Raw genomic sequence first — 22,399 nt, 5'->3', positions numbered from 1 at the left:
TTTCCTCAAAACCGTTCTTCTGATTCTGGCAACTTCTGGTGTGTATGTGTTGGTCCAATGTCTGGTTTTTATACATACTTAATCATGATGGGTCATAAATGCACACTGTGTGGTTACAGGTAGAGCTACTAATAGGGTAAATTATTATAACTGATTAAAAAAGACATAAAATCTTTTCAAAAGAGATGATCCTCAGTCAATGTTGATAACAACAACACATGATGTAAATTACATGAATTATATAAGAGACCAAAGTAGCTCCAGCACTGCTGTAGCTTTCATGGCTTCTGAAAACATTTCTCCTGTTGAAAGCTCCCAGTCTTCATTTCTGTCCAGTTTTGGCTGATTTGATGAAAAGCTATTGACTTTGATGGGTTTGACTTCTCCTTTGTTTTTAGGGAGTTTGATGCCATTTTTCCTGGTTCTGGCCAAGACAGGGTTAATTTTTTGCCATAGCCGGGAGGGGCATGGGTAGGACCCAGAGGTTATAGTAGACCACCTCATGTCATTGTGGGGAGTGAGGGAAGAGGTCCCTTTCAGGTCAGGTAGCATTGTGCAGTCATGTATTGTGGGGGGTCGCATGTGGTGAACATTGGCATGCGAGTCGTTCGCCTCTTGTTCTCTCTGGTGTCAATATTGTTGCTGTCACTGTTTGTTTTCTTTCACTGCTGTTTCCAGTAAATTGTTCATATCTCAACCAGTAATCTTTACCTTTTATGCCTCCAATTCTCCTTTCTATCCCACCGCAGGGGAGGGGGAGGGGAGACAGGAGATTGAGAGAGTGGCGCGTGGTTTGGAGTGTTTTGGTGGGAACACTGAATTGGGAAATACCATTTCTAAATCACGACAGCCTTATTTGGAATGGGTAAAGCCTCTGTGATGGACAATGGCTGAAATACAAATATTGGGAGGCTTGGCAGATTGATGAAATCACACTCCCACAAATCCAAGGCAGGTGCCGCAAGCTTACAATGGTAGAAGCAACCACTGGATGGCTGGAGATGCACCCCAAGCCTCACGCCACTGCCCAGAACACCATCCTGGGCTTTGAAAAGCAAGTCCTGTGGCAACATGGCACCTCCGGAAGAGTTGAGTCAGACAACAGGACTCATTGCAAAAATAGCCTCATAAACACCTGGGCCAGGTTTAGAGTGGGTGTATCATATTGCCTACCATGCACCAGCCTCTGGGAAAATGGAACAGTGCAATGGACTGTGAAAAACTGTACTGAAAGCAATGAGTGGTGCACCTTCAAACACTGGGATCTACATTTAGTGAGGGCCACCCTGTTTCCACCAATTTAGCAGGCCCTGCCCAAAGAAAGTCTCCATGTGCCACAGAAGGGGATAAAGATCCTGTAGTGCATATGAGGAATGTGTTAGGGAAGGTAGCTTGGATTAGTCCTGCCTCAAGTAAAGGAAAACACATCTCTGGGATTGTTTCTGTTTAAGGACCTGGGTCCATTTTCTGGGTAATGCAGAAGGATGGGGAAATGCGATGTTTACCTCAAAGGAATGTGATTTTTTCAGTGAAAAAAGTTTGTAATGTTGAATTGTACAATATTGTTTGCTGAATGACACTGCAACTGTATGCCATAACTACCACAGATGGTGAGTATGGACTTCCCCAGATACACCACCCATGAGGTCCTTATGTGGCTTGCAACCACCTGACAGCACACCAGCACTCCTGCAGCAGAAGAAAGCTAGGATGGATTAAACCCACAGTTAGGACTAAATTAACTCAACAGACATCTTGGAGGGACTGCCATTGACTGTGGAAATTATTCCTGAGCTTGTGTATATAGATACATATATATATATGGGAGGTGTAGGATCTGGGCAAGATATAAACGGTATACAATAAGAGATGGTAATGTGAGTGAGCAGCACGTGGTTTGGAGTGGCTTGGTGGGAATGCTAAATTGGGGAATACCATTCCTAAACCAGAACACCATTTCATACAGCTTTTATGGGAAAGGTTTATGGAAATACCTTTGTTCTCTTTGGGCATGACTCACCACAAGGTCCCCACACTCAGATGAGTAAGGTGAGGGCAGGGCTGCTATGGTCATCCAGGAACAGCCCAGCTGTGGGGCAGATGTGTGCCAGCACATACAGCTGTGTGAGCCAGCAGGGAGGAGAAACCCTGCACCTCACAAACTGTGTCACACCACATACAGAATTCTATGGCTGTATCGGGTCAGTGGCAGAGCAATTTGAAAACTAGGCCTTTTTGTTTAGGTATGACACCAGAGTGCTTTACTTTGGATTAGTACAAAACACTGAGTGTCATACAATTATACAATGTGAAGATGAAGGGCAAAAAGATGAAGGTTTTTTTAGATGAGATCTACAGAATAGAAAGAGAAACAGGGCACAAAGGGCATAAAGTTAATGAAAATTTTATCATACCTATTTTAGCACACCTCATTGTAGGAATTCCTAAGGGAATTAATTTTTACCAAGAATCAAGTGAACTAAGATAAATGTTTTGAATAAAGGTTTGAATACAGTTTTGAATAAATGTTTTGAAAAAGACAAAGGATTGAATGAAAAGCAGACATCGCCATCACACAGCTATGCAGTCCTCTCTCTTGCAATTCCCTTACAAATCAGTGGGAGCTCCTCTGCCCAAATGGATATTTCACCCTCATGCTGTAAATTCTAATTGGTCTCACTAAATTTGCTAGACCTGACCATCACACCAGCAGTGCAGAGCAAAGCTTGAGGGCAGAGTAGCATTACAGGTTCTGTTTGTCTATGGTCTCTCGGACTTGCTGTTGTGTCACTTGCAGATAATGCATGTGCAGAAACAAGCTGAACAAAACTTTGCTCCCTGTAAATTTTGACTGTGCAAGTTCTGAAGGAGTTTTTAATTCAAAATACCTTTTGTGAAATAAAATAGGCACAAAACCCCTGCCAGATTTTTCTGAGATAAAACCAAAGACTTGGGAACTTGTGGTGACTAAAGTGGTTATTCATTTACTTTGTTATTATCCTTTAATGTGTTGTGTTTATTTCTTTCTACAAATTTTTTGCTGAGTGTTTGTCGGCAGGATCTGGGAACCAGCAGCTCCAGACTGAATTCTGCTCCTTCCAGCTTTCTTTTGCAGGGAACAATGTCATTGCGTTACTAAATTTTCTTTGCTTCTATTAAAGAGGCGCAAGGATGCTCTGACCGACACGCAGACTTCTCATGTCAGATACAATAGGTGAAGCTGTATAAAATAAATCTGTTAACACAGGGTAGGAAAATAAAGTGATTAATTTTAGGGAGAGAAAATAAGGAAATTAGGGCGAGACAGCAATGGAGTTGTGAGGGGCAAGGCCCAGGAACAAGCACTTGTCTAAGGGCAGCTGTGGGGACGTGGCTTTGCTGGCAGTGAGTAGATATGTTCCTGCCTGCCTCAGGGTGGATTAAATGCTGAGAGCAAGCAGATGTGCAGATTATTCTCACATAATTTCTGCTTCTTACTGCAGATATTTCCACAGTTGAAGGTAGTTTGCTTCGTAGCAGGAGTGGAAGACCTGCTCTGCAAGAAGCTCTCCTTCCCTGCTGCCACTGAATTTATGAGCACTAAAGGAAAATCTAGGCACGCATACCAGACAGTACAGTCTGCTGTGCCTGTACAAAGTGCACTTGAAGGTACCAGAGGCAATGCTGAAAATGTGCCTACTCTCAAGTATAAGGCGACCTTTTAAAATGTTCACCACCCAGAAGCCATCAGTGAATCGGCACTTGGAAAAAAAACCCAAAACACAACAATCTGTTTTCATTAAGAGTTCTTCTTACGCACCATGTACCTTGTTCAACAATGAATTGAATCCCAGCCTTGCTCTCCAGAATGAGTCGACAGGTTTTTGTCAAGGTATTATAGACCGAATGCCAGTGATGGAATTCCTTCTTTCCATTTGAACATCTTTGATCAGAAAGATGTTGTAATATTTGCTAAAAGCCTACAAACTGTTTTGGCCAGCAGGAAGCTGCATTTTTCCATGCAGGAGAAGGGTCGTTTTCAATTTGGAAACCCACTCTCAGTTGTGGGAGCTGCCCCAGCCATCCCTACCAGTAAGGGGAGCATGTGAACTACGCCTCACTGCTCCTCTCCAGTACTGGTATCTTTAGCTGCGCCCTGCCAGTACAGGAAGACAGAGACCTACAGGCTATCCTTTGCTTCCATCTTCTACATTCATATTTTAAGTTCAACCGGCAGAGAAGAGTCCAGAGCAATGATGGGGCTCCAAGAGCTCAGTGCTCCACAGCAATAGTCCAAACCTCAGAGAGACAGCACAAGGCTTGGTCCTCTTGCTGCTCAGCTGCACAGTTTGCTTTCTAACCAGCTTCATCAAAGAGGGCAAGTCCTGTTGTGGTTTGGAGGCACTGGAAGGCTTTGGGAAAATTCCAGGCTTCAAGTACAAGCCACTTATTCAAGAAAGAAGTATAAATCATCAGGATGAGTGATAAAATTAATTTGATTTTGTAATCCCATTCATATTTTCAGTTCATGGTTTCTATTTATTGCAATGGGCTTATCCACGCAGCACTAGAAATTCTGACTGAAAATATGTTTGTTTTCTATACTTTCCCCAATATTTGGACAATTTTCCCCTCTTAGATCTTCCACTTTTTTTTCCATTTTACTTATCCAACAAAAGCTAGGCTATTTCTGCTTATACTCTGTACAATTTTTCAGTGCATTACTTTATCAATTTTTACAGGTCACAATTCAATCAGTGTGAAAAACTAGGGCTTAACATAATACTTCATCTGCCCATCTGGAGTTCTTAACTCAACATGGAAAGATAAGGCTTCTATTATGGCAAACCTTCTTTCTTCCCTTTTACTTCTGGGTATCCCTTGGAGGCCTTTCAGTTGGTATTAGACAAACTACTTTGACCAAATGATAGATTATTTATTTAAATACTTTCATACTGTAATGCCTAATTAAAAGCAGTCTGTACTTTTTTTTCCTCATTTAGTGCTGATCAGATCAGATAGCATGGAGTAAATATCATCGTGATCTAAGCAAGGTATGAAAGCCATCGGATCTTTGTTTTTGTTGGGGTTTTTATTTGTCATTTTAATGGACTTTCAAAAGTGTAACAAAAAAATCTATGAAGTGTGTATTTGGAACTGCTCAAGTTATACAAAAATGAGATGAAGCATCCCAAGCATTCTTTGCCTGCAATGGGAAATGCATGACCTGACAAAACTACTCATATGGAAAGGCAGCCCCAACAGAGCTGCCACACCAACCACCAGCCACCACCCCTGAAGCTCTGCAGCTCTACTCTCTGCCCACCAGCAGTGCTCCACTCCTGTTTCTGTAATGAGCTGTAACTCCCACCTTTTCCTGGTACTAGTTTTCTATAGGATTTTTGGATTATGTGTGTGGTCTGTCTTTTTAAAAACAGCTCAAAAAAAAATCATTTACAGAAATGTCAGTTCAAATATGACAAAGTTCTCATGAAATTTTCACGTATGCTCATTACCTAATAGAATATTTTCCACTGTATTAATAACCTCAGCCTCATTAATTAATCACACAGAGCACAGTATCCCCTAATACCTCAACTTCTGTCAGCTGGACCACTCTGCAGGTGCAAGCAGGTTCAAGTAGGTTCAACAGTTTTTTCTCCAGTATTGTAGGAGACATTGGGATTTGGCTGAAATGTGCTACTCAATGGACTTTAGAATCTTGGATCATTGAAATTATGAAGGAAGACTTTTATTTTTTTTTCCTAAAGAATAGTCTATATTTTTCTGTTCCACTTCAATTAATGTCACCATAAGGAAAAATCTCTCAGAAATAATATTATTACCGGAATTTACCCCTAGCTCCGGTGAAAGCTGGAAAGCACTTGTAAATGGACATCATCAGGTTGACAACAGAGGCTACACTTTTCCAAAACAATCTTTCTTCAGAGAGTTGATTGCTCAGTGATATAGAAAAACTATAAGCAAAATTTTTCTGACAGTATTTTGGCTTTTCTACTTGTAGTCCCAGCTGGGTCTTTCAGATTTGAGATAAGCAGATACAAAAAATAAACTTTGCTAAAAACAGAGCCAGCTTGAGCAAACCTCCAAAAATACAGGATAGTGAGTTTGGGATAAACCCAAATACATTATTTTCTGTCATCCAGTTCCATTATCTAACATTTGATTGGTGCATCAGAAGGAAATCAGCATTTCAGTGAAGGTAACAGTAGTAAATATCTTACTTTCAGGAAAATCACCATCTGCTTTAACATTTCTTGGCCATTGGTTTTATTTGTTTTGGGTAGGGCTTTTTCCCATTCCTTGGATGTGAATGTTTTTAATTAGTTTCCTGAAAATGTGCAGTGTGTCTGCAAGTTCTCTGAACTGGTCATCTTTCCATCACGTGACTTACACCATGGAGTCTGTTTTCCACATTTTTTATCTTCTTTCAGGTATTAAACATATAATAAATACAAAGTTAGAGAGTCTTATGATTTTTGCAGTGCCAGTGAGGTCTCATGTGATTAACTCGCCGAGCAGAGCATGAAATACTAAGAAACAAATGTTCCACAAGACAGGAACTGCACAGAGTAAATGAAGCAAATCATGGCTTAATGCTTTATATGAGTGCTTGGTTCTGCTTTGTTTCCCTGAGGGTAAATGAATATTTTATTATTTTTCGTTGATATATTGAAACTGATAAATACACTAATGCCAATTACTGATAAGAGCTTATGGACAAAATTTAAGTAAACTACATATGTGGGAGAGAAAAAGGCATACAGTCCTGCTCTAGTTGAAATACATGAGTTTCAAGCTTACCTAAAAAGCTGGACCATTCTCTTTCATTTACATATAAAGGCCACCTCCATTAATGCAGTGAACTGGATCAGGAGGTGATTGAGTTTCTAAGTAGCACTTATGTACAGATCTGTCACAGTGCATCCAATAACTACTGCTACAGGTTACAGCTACAGTCACAGTTATCTGTAAGAATTTTGCTTTAGAACATAAAGATCCATCTGGAAAGGGATCTTGAAGTGTAAGTTTCTGACCAGCAGGGTCACCCAAGCTTCGTGTGATGTAAAGTCAACCTTATGTAAAGTCAATTTGCAAACCTGCTCTGTTTAGGGCAGGATAACAGTTTTGGGGAACAGCCTCCTCCACAAAGCAAAACAGATCCTGGAGAAAATTTTCACTTCACATTAGACTTTTTCCTTTGGACAAAGCTTCATACTCACCCCCTGTGCTTGGCCAGTGTTTGCTTCATAATATTTGTGCAAAGTTTTGCTTGCTTCAGTTTTACTTGCATTTCTCATGTAGTGAGCAAATGCATTAAGGAATGGCAGGTACACTGGAATTAATGCATGTTCCTCACATAAGATATCAGTGGTCTAATCAATAAAAGCCATTAATTTTAGAAATATCTCATTGAGGTTTTTTTACGCTTTCCCTTTGCCAAAGTTGTATTCAAAGGTCATATAAACCCACAGTATAAACTGGTTCTAACAAACATTTGTCTGTGAGACGTGTGCAAACTCCTTCACAGCCTTCAGTTGCCTTCCTCTTCTTTACGCCTTTCATCATTACATGTTCTATAAAAAGCAAATATTAAAGGAATGGTTCTTGCATGCCTCTGAAGAAAGATCTGAAATACATGTCATAGAATAATTGAAATAATATATATATGAAATGGAATAAAAGAGATCTCAGTGGCTCATAGACTTTTTTGAAAACATCTAAATTCTATCAGGTGAAAATAGTAAATTTACCCTTATTGATATTAATTTTCTTTTTCAGGAAGTGGCATGCATTTCAGAAATCCTATGTCTAGAAGCCTTGCCATTTTAAAGTTGTTTTGAAACTAAAGTAAACCTTATTGCCCTAGAGGTAAGATCTTGCCAGCCCAGACACTGGAAATAGCAAGGAAATTAGCCATGGGGATAATTTGAGATAGGAATTTAAAAAATGTAAATATGTTTTGGAAAATTCCAGATGAAGTGCCACCCTGATAAGAAAAATGTTTCAATTGTTATACAGCGGATATCAAATTTGACTGGAATCTTGTTCAAAGAAGATAGGTCAGAAGGGCAAGTGGGAACTGATTTTTTTTTTTTTTTAGAGCATGGAAGACAGAGATTTGTGGACCTTTTCCAGGGAAACATGGAACAATTCCTGCTTTCCTGGGAGTGGTTTTCCCAGGTGCTGGAGGAAATTATAGAAAATTCATTTTACTATGTACTTCAGACTGATTTCCTAAACAGTCATGTCATTTCTTCCCAAAAAACCACTCACACACTATTACTAAAGCTGGAAATATTCCATATTGTATGGAAAATTAATTTTTTTCACATGAAATGGATGGCAACTTTACAATATCATGTATGACCTTCCTGAAAAAAACCATGATTTTGGTAAGAAAAAAGCCCATCCTTTTTCACTGGTAGCTTTAGAGTTTTTGTTTTATTTTTAACAAGTTATACCAATTTCCAAAAGTTCTAACCGAAATGTTGATCTCCCCACCTCCCAAAGCATGCCCGTTTGCCTGTTGCTGGACAAGACTGTGTCTGTGACAGCTAAAACTTTGGGGCCTGATGGGCACATATTTAGAAAAGTGTCTAAAAATTCTTCTTGGAAAGAAAAAACTGAGACAATAGAAAAACATACACCTGTAAATTTCTCATATCCCTCTGTCACCTCTTGCATCCTTACATGACCCTGCTGTGGTGTTACAGACTCCCTTCTGCTCACAATGCAGAAACTGGACTTTCCCTGGGCTGAATTACTGTACAGAAAAATCCAACACAATGTGGAGATTGTTCTTTTGGCGCTCTGCCTGCTAGCATACATTAACCTGGTATAATAAAAGATATACTGTATCCAGCAATGACTGGATTCTAAATATTGATCTTTTGCACCAGCGCAACTCTTACCTTCTGCACAGCAAAGCAGCTGAGCAGATTGCCCTCTGCCAGTGAGGTTTGTTTGAATTAACCAGCTAACAGGACAAAGAGATGTGTCCTACTCATCACGATCATGTGCATGGTGAGAGGCGGCTTTTCTGTACTTAAAGGTAAGCCGAAATGAACCTCACTCCCTGTTTCTGTCACCTTGCATGAACATCAGGGCCAGGTTCCTGGTTCATAACCTTTTATCTCTTTGAAAATATTAAACATAAACCACCCTCTGATAAGCAGTGATGATGCATTTTGTAAAGGTAGTTAAGAAACTTGACTTGAAGTTTCCCCTCTGGCTCAAGGGAATTTCCTGCTCCCTGCATACAAAATCTGTCTTGTGTGGGAGAGAAGAACAGTAACCAGCTGAAGGTGTGAGGGTACTACAGCTCTTGAATAATTGCAAATCCTAAGTGGTAAGAAGTAACAGGAACTGGTGTTTTTATTTCAGCATTTTCTGACCCATCCAACAAATCAGTAGTGCTTCCTATCTATTTATGGACCCTTTGGTGAGTGAAGGCATTTTATCTCTCTCTGATTGCGGTTATATTCAGGTATCTGCTTCCCACTGCATAGGCCTCTGGTCTATTTGCTAGTCATTTGTTACCAAAAGTTTTAAGTGCAATTTGATTCTGATAGCCGTTACATTAAATGGAGACCAGATTTAGTAGCAAAGTTCAAACTAAAATTTGGTTGAACTAGTCACTGATTATATCTCATCTATGACATCTCAAAGGCCTTGCGGTGGGAGGGACACCATTTCCCAACATTTCACTTATCTCTTAGAAATTATGTTTTTACTACAATGTTCCAGATTTTAGTGCCTGGTTTTGTAGCTGGAACTCAGTGCTAACACTCAGCCTGTCTTGACTAGATTTACTTTACTATGCTTAACTTAACTGATTATTTATTCAAATACGTCTCCCATTTTTTTTTAATAAAAAAAATGAGAGATAAAAGGTTTTGCTGTTTCACTAGTTGAAATCCAGTCAATACTGTAATATTGTTGCAAAACATCCTTAGTCTCAGATGACAGTCATTATCAAACTCAAGATATTACTAATTTTAGCGTGTTAAGTAAAAACAGCTCGAAGAATGAAATTGCTCCTGCTGTGAGGTGGTAATAGGTGAATCCTAAATATGGATGGGAGGGGAACATCTGGATTTTCCTTTGATGCCCAGAGACTCTTCATTCTGTTCTGCAAGCTCGTACAGAGCCAGGACTGGGACTCCGACTGCCTTTACTCACTGGCAGCCCACAGAGCAGCAGCAGGGCACCTGTCCTTGGTGACCTTTGGGACAAGCACAGCTGAGCCTGGCCAGGAGTGCCTAGGAGGGCTGGTGAGGCCAGTGGTGGAGGAAAGGAGGAGTTATTTGAGGTCGAGGACAGAGGGGGGAAAGAGCAGCCCTGGGAACTAGAGCAGGAGGTGTTCTGTTTGCCACAGTGCCTTTCCATAGGGTTGTTTATTACTATGTAGCATGCAACAGAGGGCACGTCTTTTTTAGTGGGAGGTAAACAGGAATGGCCTCAGTGCAGCATTTCTAGTTTTTAATTAGATTGCCCTTCACTTTTTTATCACGTGTTTCAGCAAGAGCCCAGCCTGAAAATGCTGGCTGAGCAGGCTTGTACATGTGCATGACCCTGCATACTGATAATTCACCAGCTTCTTCAGCTTTCTCTCACAATCTTCGCACTGTTGTGTCCTTACTGTTTGGGTTGTTACTGAGCTAAGAAACAGCTTCAGCTACTGAGATATTTTTCTCTTTGTCAGATAAATCATGTGGGAGAGTAAATGAAAGATAGAAGGTGGCATTCTCAAAAAAAGCGGTAGTAGCTCTTCTGCAGTTTACAGCCTACACAATGCCTTACAAAATATCTGAACATTAAACAGAAGGTATGTCCTGCTGTAGCCTTCCAGATTTGCCAAGATTTCCTGACCAGCCTGGTACAGTTCTGTGCTTCCTTAAGAAAGGTCAAAAGTTTCTTTCATACACCATAACATTAAGCAAAATCTGAACAGGTGTGACTCATATTAAGCTCTTCTGCAAAATAGGCTTTAACATGCCCTCTAACACCAGAGAAATTCTAGCTCCTCTCTTGGGGGAAATTGCCATTCCCAATTAAAAACTTGTATTTCTGAGCTCTAACCCACACACTTCATCCTCTCAGAAGAAAATAAAATTTCACTGGATTTTGTTTTTCATTTGCTGACTACTACATTTAGTACCATGTACATATCTGACTTTTCTGTCTGTAGAATCTTGGCGTTTCACCCTTTCTCTGTGTTCTCACAGCACTTCTGTGGATCAGGAAAGTTGTCTTTCACAAATTCCACTTCATGAATATATAAATATTTTAAAAAATCAGTAAAATCTCTCTCTTTTACTTTCGTAAACAGGAGAAAATTATCTGCCCAAGATCACACAAATTAGAGGTTGAATAGCTAAAAAAGTAAACAAATCACAACTTTCTGGACTATCTCATGTCTAAAATTATTTTCTTAAATATTTAGAGCAAAGTTCTTATTGTTAGAAGCCCAGGTGAGTTATATCATTACAGGAATAAGGGATATAACATAAGGAAAGTTTTGTGTGAAGTTCCAGTTTAACTCCCCGCATAAGCTTCCTTGAAACAAGGCTCAATCGACCACTCCAATGTCTGATTTGCCTCTCTTGTGAACCTTCTGGCTTCATGGTGAAAGAAATTTAATTTAATTCAGAATATGCACGTAAAAGCAGATGGTTGGTAATAAAATAACACTTCTTAATTTCCATGTTCATGTATCCTCGGTACCCAAAGTTTCAAATACTATCTTAAGGAAGCTACTTTGAACCTTTGTTTTGCAATATTTTTAGGAAAGCTTTTGGGATGGGGTAATTTGAAGAGCATAAAAATAACATAGCCACTTGGAGAATATTTTTTTTAATTGCCTTTTTGTAGCTATATAAAAAATTAATTTGTCCACAAAATAATTTTAAATATGTTTTGAAAACTTCCCTGAATTCTGAATTTAGTGCAAGCTGCTCTTCTGACCAAAATCCATAGGAAGAGACTCCTTCTTCAAAGAGTGACAACCATCAGGAAATAACCTGAACACTATTCAATGCCATAGAAATACTGCGTTTGACATGACAGCATCATTTTAGAAACACTTCATGGATTCTCACTCCTACCATTCACCTGCATGGAATTTAAAAGTTACATCATGCTTTATACTGTCCCTGTAATACCTAGAAATAAAGCAAAGAAAAGCAAGATATACCACTCTCCCTGACTCTACTCAACCAGTAACTCTTCTTTGGCAGTTACAGTGGTGATATTATGCTATACTGGTGTAGATAAATTTCATTATTTGATTTCGCATGTTAAATCTACCTTAATGGGTAGGATAAGTCTTGACTGTAATACTGCAGTCTTTCTTTTTAATGAGGATATTTTATGGAAGACATCAGTAACAGCAAATTTTATCCAAAACAGTAACATTTCTGGCTTTTTATAAAAGAGGCCTTCAAAGCAGGAGAATTTGACATATTTTTTTTAAAACTGTGGATTTGGCTAATCTCTTTTCATGTCTATGACCATTCTCACAACAAGCCACATTATTTTCCTGCATTTAAATACTCAAATCAGTGAATGGAAGTCCACAATATTTACTGATGTCACAAGTCTTTTTCAATGTTGTTGGTTACTTTAAACTCATATTATTTTCAAAACACCTGTTGGCACGTAAGATGAAAATCATCAGAAGGAAACATCCATAAGCACAGCTTTTCATAATGCAAGGTTTAAGCAAGTCAGATGTTCTTGTTTCTGAAAGAGTGAGCCTTATGTACTGAATCTAAGACAGCAAGAGACAGTTATCCTAAGATCAACTTCGCTTTTTGCTCTCCAAGAGAACAACAGCTAAGAGTACTGTGATTCCTCCAGTGTAACATTTCAGGGGGATGGTAGAGCTGAATGGCTTATGGACTTGGTTTATTTAAACAAAACAACATGCTTACTGAAAGTTTTGACCATCATGAACCGTCATCTTCCCAGGCTTTCCCCTGGGGAAAATTATGTTAACATTTGCAAAAACACAGTGATGTTCACTTACATTCAATGTGGGGACACTGTTCCCATCTTCAGAGACATCATTTCAGATGTCTTGTAGAGATGTCCTACTCCCATCAATGAAGATGTAGTCCATCAAGTGAGATATCCAGAGTGCAGGGAACTGGTCAGATCACCTTAAAGTAGATGTCTGCGCTATTGACTAGACTCTGTTGACTACAATGGGAATTTGGACATACGGTTCATGGGCAGGCATAAACATGTGGTCACATAAATGTATTTGAGTCTGTCAGCTGAATTCCATTCCCAGAGTAGGGAAGAGCCAATTTTATGTAGAGGATTCTAATTGTCCCTCACTAGCAAGGAGAATTTGCCTATCAACGGGTGCCTAACCTTGCCTGTAAAACCTCTTCATGCTGTGTACATAATTGGATAACATTAACTGGACCAAAACCAGGCCTCAAAGCGCCCTACCACATATTGGACATCCCACCAGCATGGCTGCATCTCCCCTCTCCTGCAGCAGTCGGACTTGCATCCTGGCACTGGGGCACCCTTTTCCTCTGGGGGACTCAGAACCACAGTCATGATCCACATCCAGCAGAGTAGCAATTTAAATGTTGTGCATTTCACAGAATGCTGAGCTGCTGGTGGATAAGAGCTTCTTGCCCTCACTTTTGATTGTTTTTAGCACTTCAGTAAATTTTGGCTTTGTCTTGTTCCATGGCTGAACTTTTATGTGCTTTTGGAAAGGGAGGGATTATTCCCTGTTGGATTCTGGTTAAGGCTATGATAGGTTATTCTGGGGTCTTTGGCTGGAAAAGACACAATAATAGTTTTCTTGATTAAAAAATACATAAATCTCTAAGTTCTCAGGAGAAATAGCTGGGTTTTGAGCTTATTCATTTTTATCAGGTTTATAGCTAGGGCAACACTGCTGAATGCTGTATTCCATGGCATTACAGTATAAATGCCTTGGACGTGTAAAAGTGATAAATGTTCAGATTGTGTCTTCTTATTGGTTATAGGATAGCATCCAATATAAACAGCAAAAAAAAATCCAATGCTTTTACAGTGATTCTAGCTGAAAGCTCCCCCTGATTGCTCTCTTGGACATATGGTAAGAATTTACTTGCAATTCATTAAAAGCTTTTCTGAATGACTTTATAAAGGGAAACACACAGTGCATATGGACTTCAAGGATATTTGGTCATGGGTAGTACAGCTGGGCTCTTCTAATTATTTCCATAAGTATCAGTTCATCAGGATAGTACAACTAGGTCATGGTGAACGACACAGATTGTTATAAGGAGGAACAGGAGGGAAAAGTTTTTTTTGTTTTGTTTTGTTTACCTAAACAAATTTGTATCCCTTAATAAATCAAAGCAGTATTTGAGTAGCAACCATATTAAAATCAAATTTCTTCTTGTTCTTTGAGTTTACTTTTAGTGATACTGATCCCAAATAGTTACTTTTTAGAATATCTATTTTACTATCATTCTGCAATGCAACTAAAGATCCCTTAAAATGAAGTATTACTTCTCTGAATGCAGTTATTTTATGAGCCAGTTAATTAAGTGATGCACTACCTGAGTTTATTCCTGTACTAAATCATTCATTAGGCAATTGTGAGACCATTCAAGATCTTCAAATAGCTTCTGGTAGTATAGCAGAGATAATCTGACAGCTTTTTGAAAAGAATAATGAGGAATTAAAAAACAGTTACCATTGTTTTTCAGTGTTCCTATCCTTTCTCTTTATCAATATATTTCAAAAACTAGTCTCTGGTAACCTAATCTTTTTTGGCATGCTGTTGTTAATTTGAAAAGGTAAACCATTTCCCAAATCTTTAAGAGCTACTCATGCATGTTCTTGTGCATACCTTGGAAGCATCAAATTCTACTTAAAAGAAGTATCTTTCATCAGACCTTTTTGTCAGCCACGTTAATTTCGGTCCAACCAGAAGCTCTTTAGAGCTCTTGTAATCTGTTTAGAAAGTGGTACAACAGAAGGAAAGTTTGGTGAGAGCCCAGGCATGGCTGTGCAGTGATGCGTACAAAAATGTACACTTACATAACTAGTTTAATATTGCAAACACAGCTAGAGCTAGAAGTTCAGCCCTGCATGAAAACAGTACAGAGAGTCCTGATCTAGGGTTTACATCACAACAAAACCCAGGATCTGTATTTCACTAGCCTCTTTAGTTGCCTGAGGACTCCTCAGTCCATGTGAAGGGCTTCCTTCACTCTTGGGAGTGTGAATTGTTAAAGATTACACTGGACAAAACATGCTCCTAAACTCCATTCGCCTGTCAGCTGAAGGACTGGGTCAGGAACTTATGGGAAAAAGATGTAGTTTTAGATCCCAGTCTGCAGAGTATGCAGGTCAGTGAATACTGTTACTTCTCAAAGTGGAAGGGGGAAGAAGTAGGAATGGGAGATTGTAGTGATACCTGAGAGACTACCTACTCAAAACGGAAGGAAATTTAGAAGATGCCAGCATCTTCCTTTTAAGCACTGGAGTTTGACTAAGTCAGCTTTGGGACATGGAGTTTTCACTCTTCCTCTCACCACAATTCATCTACCTGTGCAAAAAAATGGGTGTGACACTTTGTTCCTCCCCTCAGCCCTGTCAGTCTTGTTACCTCTGAACCAGAACTCAGTGCCGTAGTAGCCAGCATCAAGACTAGCCACCAGACACTGCAGTCTGAAAGGCAGGAACCACCAGCTGGCAGAAATCCTACTGCTTTTGTCTGAAATGCCAAAATATTTTTCATCAGAAGAGAACACAGCCTAGTAAATGTGAACAGTCTGTCATGGAAAAATCCTAACTGCCCCAAGGCAAAACAATATTGTGACCACAGAACACAACTTTATGAGCAGAAGCCACAACTTCTCTAATCTGAGAGATCTAAGCTGACTCTATAACCAGGGTGATTTATTTTGGTGATCAATTGTCATTTGCATGCAAGTAGTACAAGGCAGCTGCCTTCAGAAATTTTCCCTGTCTCCTCTGTTCTGAGACAATTTCTTATTAATCCTAGGATGCCTTTTCCTAGGACTCATGTCCTCAGGGACCATATACCTTGGAGGTGACTATGAGATGTGATGCTAGGGGATACCTAAGATTTTCAAAACCTAAGGCATTCCAAAAGAAATGAGAACTTTTAAACAAAGGGAAAATGTGGGTTTGAAATTAGGGAAGTGGTGATACCAGCTGCACAGGCAGGTGCTGTGTCCCTCAGAAGAGGGGACAGCCATGGTGGGGAGCTGGGTGGGGGAGCAGACAGGAAAAACTATGATTTAGGAAAAAATATGGTCCTGAACATCAACACCAGCTCGATCCGGAGACAGCCACTCTCTCCATCATTCAGTTATAATATAATATACATTATTTAAATATGAAACCCGCAGTTTTATTTGTCTTAAGAGTTATTTCAGGTAGGGTTAAATGCTTTACATGTGTCTTCACTACTTTTTTCTGCCTCTGCATTTTAACTTTCTTTTTCCTATATTAAATACTATGAGTGGAATGTCACGGTCTGCACACATCTTTAAAACCTTTTAAAAAACTTAGTTTTTATCATGGCCTGTCCGGACAAGGGAAAGATTCAGTGATGTACTCATGAGTCATGAAATGCATGCTCAGAGAGAAGAGATGTTTACACTGATTCCTTTAAATGAAAATTACGACATTCACTGACCCTTTGGAGCATATAAACATTTAATCAGAACATCCTCCCGTAGTAAACACATGCTACGTGTATGAACACCCATTTGATTCAGTCATGCTATTTAAATTATATATATGTACAAAATGCTATATTATTGGAGGGTCAGACAGTAAAGTGAAAGAGAGAGGTCCTTGCCCTCAAGATTTGGCATTGTGTTGAGAAATACAAATATTTAAAAGAAAATAATTGCCACTTGGTAATTCCCTTTGAGACTCTGAGACTAAAAAGTGAACTGAAATTCTCTGTGCTGCTAACATCCTGTCCAACACTATGTAGCACATTCAAAATCTTGTTCAGTTCAAAGACAGGAGCTTGGCTGGTGCTATCCTTGCAGTAAAGACATCTGATATTTTCTCCACATTTTTTATTGTGAACTGTGAATTATGAATTCACTATCACCGAACTTTTTGATGTGAGATGGAATGGAGTACTTGAATAAGACCTTTCAGAAACAGAAAGGTTTTATTTCACACGGTTTTGTTCATCCCAGGGTTATATTCATGAAACACTATGACATTGTATCAGTGAAAAAATTGTATCAGGAGTTATGTCTACACTGCTAAAATATATCCATTGTCTGCAGAAGAGGTCCGTGGACTTGATGGTTTTAACAGCTTTTATCCATTTTGCTCAGAAATAGCCCTTCTGCACAGCTGCATTTCCATGGAGTACTGCCTGAGTTTCCTTGGCATCCCATGGTGGCACAGCCAAAACCCTAAGACATACTGTTTGCTTCCTTCAACTCTCCAGTCACGCTGAGTGCTGAGCTGCGTCACAGTGAAGTTACATGGAAAGAAAAAACACAGAGAAATATTTGTGTAAGCCAAAGTTAAGGACATGCATTGCATGCTCCCAGATATAACGTGTCAGTGCAGAAATGAAGCCACAAGGACACTGTTCCAGGACTGCAAAAGATGGAAAGAATCAAAAGTGTTCTATAGAAATAAGCTCTTGGAAGTAAACTCAGAAATAAACTATTCCCAAAACCAAACCTCACTTTCATCTGAAAGTGAAATAACTGATGCACTCCAAAAAGAATCCTGAAAATTAATAAAAATGCCATGTCAATGACCCACCCCAGGGTACAGACAAGGTTGTGAAGTCACTGCCATTTGTCCACTTTCCCACCTTTCGCCAGCGGAAACCTTCACCAAAACTGTTGCCAGCTGTTCCACAGACTCAGTTTATTACTAAACTCATGTCTTTTATCATAATACAAGTTGGTTGTGATTAAACCACTTTCATTTTGTTTTACCCTTCATTATATTTATCAGCACAACAGAGAAAATAGAGCCGATGAAATCTCAGAAGACAATTTCATCTTTCCCCGTACTTCAAGGCAAAATCATCTATACCGTTTTTTTCCTTGTAGACAAAATTGCTTGACTTTAAAAGAAAAAAATACCAAAAAGAAATAAATTGAAAGTCTAGACATCAAGAGTTTCATCAGTTATCTGGCCCAGCTAAAAGCATTCTGATTTTTTTCTTTCTTATTGTAATTTAGCTCCACAGTAGATATGGAAGACACTGGATTCTACTGGTTTTGCAACAGTCTCTCAGATTTTTCTAGAATCAATTGCATATTTCCACTATATCAAACCCAATTCCATCTGTCTTTCCTCAAGGGTCGTATCTTTTATATGCCTTCAGTTTCACTTTCTTCCTTAATTCCTATCACGCACATCTCTCTTGAAACAACCAAAATTAGACACAGCATTCCAGCTGAGGACTTGACAATGCTATAGAGAGAAAACACTATTCCATATATTTCACATGTGACTCTTGTGTGCTTTTGTGAATTTTGGGGTTTTTTTATTCCAGTTTGACAGTGTTGGTTTCTGTTCAGTTTTCCTTCCAGTACATCTCCCAGATGCTATTTTGCAGAAAAGCTGCCTGTAAAGTCCTTCTCAGCTTCTACTTATTGACAGATTATTCCTCCACAAGAATCTTGTGCTTCTGCATGAACTGTTCTCTTATTTATGTTCCAAGTTCATAATAAGTTTCTATTAATTACCAACTTTTTATCCTTTTTGCCCTTAGACTGCATTTCCATGAGTAACAATAATCCTATTGAGAAAAAATAATCCTATATTCAAATTTTTCTTTATTCTGTTATCCTTCCTCTCTTTTTCTCTAAAGAATCATGAACTATAGAATATCGCCATCACTTTTATGCAAATCTCCTTCCTTGATCTCATTCCATTTCTCAGGATCTCAGTTACTCATCTTTTGACTCTTGAAAGAGTCAAAAGCTCATCTCCAGTTACTTCTTTTGACTCTTGAAAGAAGTTCCTGGCACTTTCCAAGAATTTAAGGGGCAGTTTTTACCTCTCATCTCTGTTGCCCACTTAATACTCCTGAACTGATAGCTGAAAACTCTTTGTTCTGTCTTTCTCCTGATACAGAAGGTCCTAGAACTAATAACTTGCTTACATAAGGCAGTTCCTCCTCCCTTTCCCTTTCTTCCCTCCCTGTCTTTCTGAAATATGTGTATAACAACATCCAGTCCCCTGAACTATATGGATCTTTACCATCTTAAGTCACCATTTTCATTATGTACCAAATTTTCTTGTTCAAGGCATACAAAGTTTTCAGCAGAATGACTGCCTTCTTTGCTTGATATGAACTTACTACTTATCTTACTCTACAGCTTAGAAGGAAAAAAGAAGAAAAAATCTCTATTTTATAAAAAACAATGAACCACATTGGCTTGACATTTTTTTCCTAAGGCAAGAAGAATTATAGTAATTCTACCAAATTCTTCACAATTATCACTTAAGTGTCTCCTAAAGCAGACCTGCAAACTTCACAGGTGAGAATGAAATGCATTGCCTTGTTTTTATTCTTAGAGAAAATGTGTACTATAGAGAATTTGTAAAACTATTTCAGCGTTAGTGAATTCCTGCAAGTTTTTCTGTTTAAAAACTGTTGTAAATAAATAGCTATCTTTGATGTTACTGTTTAGTTAAAGGGATCAGATGTGTTCCCACTCTGTAGTTTCTGGGAAACCATAAACAACGGTTTTGTTTGGTTACAGCATTAGGACTTTCGGACAACATAGCTCAGTCTTTGTCAGAAAGTTGAAGTGGTGGGACATTTCTTTATCTGATTTTTAATTCTTCCAGCATTCACCTCTACCCAGACCTTCTCTGTAGGAACTCATAGTGCAGAAAATATTTCTCTACCTGTTTTGAAGGGTTCTACCCCCCTGGACAACACTGTTTTTGAACTTCATCCTTGGAGAAAATTGCCTACCCTCTGGGAAGAATTAGAATCTACAATGGTGTGAACTAGGTGATAGAATATTATGTAAGATTGTCACAGGGTGAAAAATTTAGAGGACTTGGGTTTGTTAATATAGTAAATAGATAAAAGCAAAAAACTTCAAAATGGAGGATTGTTGTTGTTCTCCAGACCTTCTTCTTCTTCTACTACTCCATATTCTGCAGTAGAAGTAGTTTGGGATGATTGGATAAAGAATTCTGCAGTTCCTGTCTATGTGACTAGATGATTTCTTATACATTGGTGGGAAAGTAAAAATAATGTACGCTTTTTGTGACCATTGGTTAATTTACCTTTAAAAAGGCTATGTAATCTTGATAATTTGGCATTCTCCTGCACTCTCTGCTCTGTGCTATGTCTGGGTCACGTTAAGTGGCTCTATTTCTCTGATAAGACTTAATAAACAGCTATCTGAAAGCACAGAAGGCTGATAGTCCCGTTCGTCTCTTGGACTCCTGGCAAAGACTCTAAAATTCTCCCCTATCAGGGGAGGCATAATTAAGGCACGGTCAGTGTCACTTCTCCCTTCACTGCACCAAATCTCCAATAGCTCTGCAGCTGCCAGTGTTATAGCAGAATACCTGTAATATTGTTTCAGTTTGGAGAATTACAACTATTACAACAACTTAGTTGTCTGCTTCCTTTATTAAGCCACTCCATTTACACCCACCAAAATTCAATCTCCTAACTTCAAGTACTGTGCCACGACCACGGCTACTCCCAGTGATTATTAATAGTATTACTGTTGAGCTTCAGTACAGTACATATGTCGCTGTACTGCTGTGGATATGTGGGAGTGGATTATAACTAATGGCCCCCAAACCCTACAACAGCAATTCCATTTTTAGTCTGCCAACAAATAAATGAGAAACCAGGACTTTCTTATCTTAGAGTGATTGTCAAGTCTTTTCTGGCTGAAGCTCAGGTTGCATAAGCAAAAGTGACAAAGCAACAAAAACCAAAGCGCAATACAGTCTTTTATACCTCCGCCCTGTGAATTACAACCCAGCATGAGATATGAAGGTGAGCAGATGTAATTAAGGTAATGGGTCAAATACCAGCCCTGACTTCCCACAAGTGGTTTCTGAGGGCAGAAAGGTGTCTTCCTGGTGTTCTTCTGGTTTGTTGGAGAAATAAAAAAGTGGTAAAGAGCCTGTACAATACCTGTAAAATACAGTACACCTTCTTCGTATTTGACTGTCATTTTGAGGAAATGTTCCAGTAAAGCTGGGTGTCTCCTGGTTTTGCACACCATGCATTGAATTCTTTTCAGGGTTAATGGTTTTCTTGGGGAAACAAGTTCTCATTTTCAGGTTGTATTACAGGTTTTTTCCGGGAGGGTGTTTCATTTGCTTGTTTTAATAATGAGCTTATGGATAACAGTTTTTTAAAGTAGACATATTTTCTAGTCCATTATGGCTGGTGTTAATTAATGATACTTGACTGTGTTTAATGTTTCTCTTCCTGTCAGTGACAACATTTGGACGGATGAACCAAACACATGGAGGCAATGGTGTATATTGGCTGTTTGGAATAGAATAGTTTTCAGATTCATCTAGTATTTTCCAAAGATAGAAAATATTTTTGGATAAAGGAAGAAATAGTATTTCTTCTCCAAATTGCATTATGATATTTCTGTCTTAATGTGTTCACCCCAAAATTACAAGGGCATGATTGTAAACTACAATTTTTTGTGTCGCTGCTCTCCCTTCTATTAATAGGAGTCGTCTCTGTTTTACACGTGTATTTTAGTCCACAATTGTTGCTTCTGCAAAAATATCAGAATATACTAATTTATTTTTTACTTAGGCACAGAGTGCTTAGCTGTAACTAGACTATAAGCCCATGTTTCTCAGTAGGTTTGATGGGGAACATTTTTCCAGGAGATCATTTCTTATTCCTTCTTTTGTTCATTTTCTATTTAATCTCTTTGTTTATAGGTTGGGTGGGGTTTTTTCCCCCCTGAAGATGCTAATTATCTTGCAGAGCAGAGCATCCCTTCCAAAGGAAGAATTGGGGAGAGGAGGGCGAGAGAAGGAAACAAATTCCTGCTCAACACCCTGTGATTATTTTCTCTGCATGATTGGTTCTTTGCCCTGCTCTTCTCTCACACCCTTTTTGGACCGACTTTTCTGGGCAGGGGAACTCTGAGGGTCTTTCTTGCCAGGCCTGTGGTGTGTAGAGCAAAGGATCTGAATTGTGATCGACACTTCATTGTTACTGTATGTGAATAACTGAAAACAAAGCTTTGAAAAGTGAAGGTGTCTGTGTTTTGGAGGTATTAAACACTCCCTAGCTGCCAGTGATGCTGAGTATGATGTGTGAGTATTTTGTAATTCTGAAATCTAGTCCTAGTAATTTTTTTGGGTTCATGCTACCTCCATTTTTGTACTT

The 22,399-nt window shown here is 39.0% G+C and overlaps 1 long non-coding RNA gene across 1 annotated transcript; it reads left to right on the top strand.

Annotated features, from left to right (window-relative positions):
* The first annotated feature begins 8,180 nt into the window (after positions 1 to 8,180).
* Positions 8,181 to 22,311, top strand: LOC121671774. The gene is made up of 4 exons (XR_006018599.1): positions 8,181 to 9,055; positions 9,388 to 9,445; positions 10,709 to 10,831; positions 21,946 to 22,311. It is a non-coding gene; the product is annotated as an uncharacterized LOC121671774 (long non-coding RNA).
* The last annotated feature ends 88 nt before the right edge of the window (positions 22,312 to 22,399 follow it).

Source organism: Corvus kubaryi, unplaced genomic scaffold (assembly GCF_017639235.1).
Source record: "Corvus kubaryi isolate FWS band 111438036 unplaced genomic scaffold, C.kubaryi_AGA036_p1.0 37398, whole genome shotgun sequence".
In the NCBI taxonomy this organism is placed as follows: Eukaryota; Metazoa; Chordata; class Aves; order Passeriformes; family Corvidae; genus Corvus; species Corvus kubaryi.
Note: the sequence above shows the minus strand (reverse complement) of the source record. Positions and strands in the feature narration are given on the sequence as shown.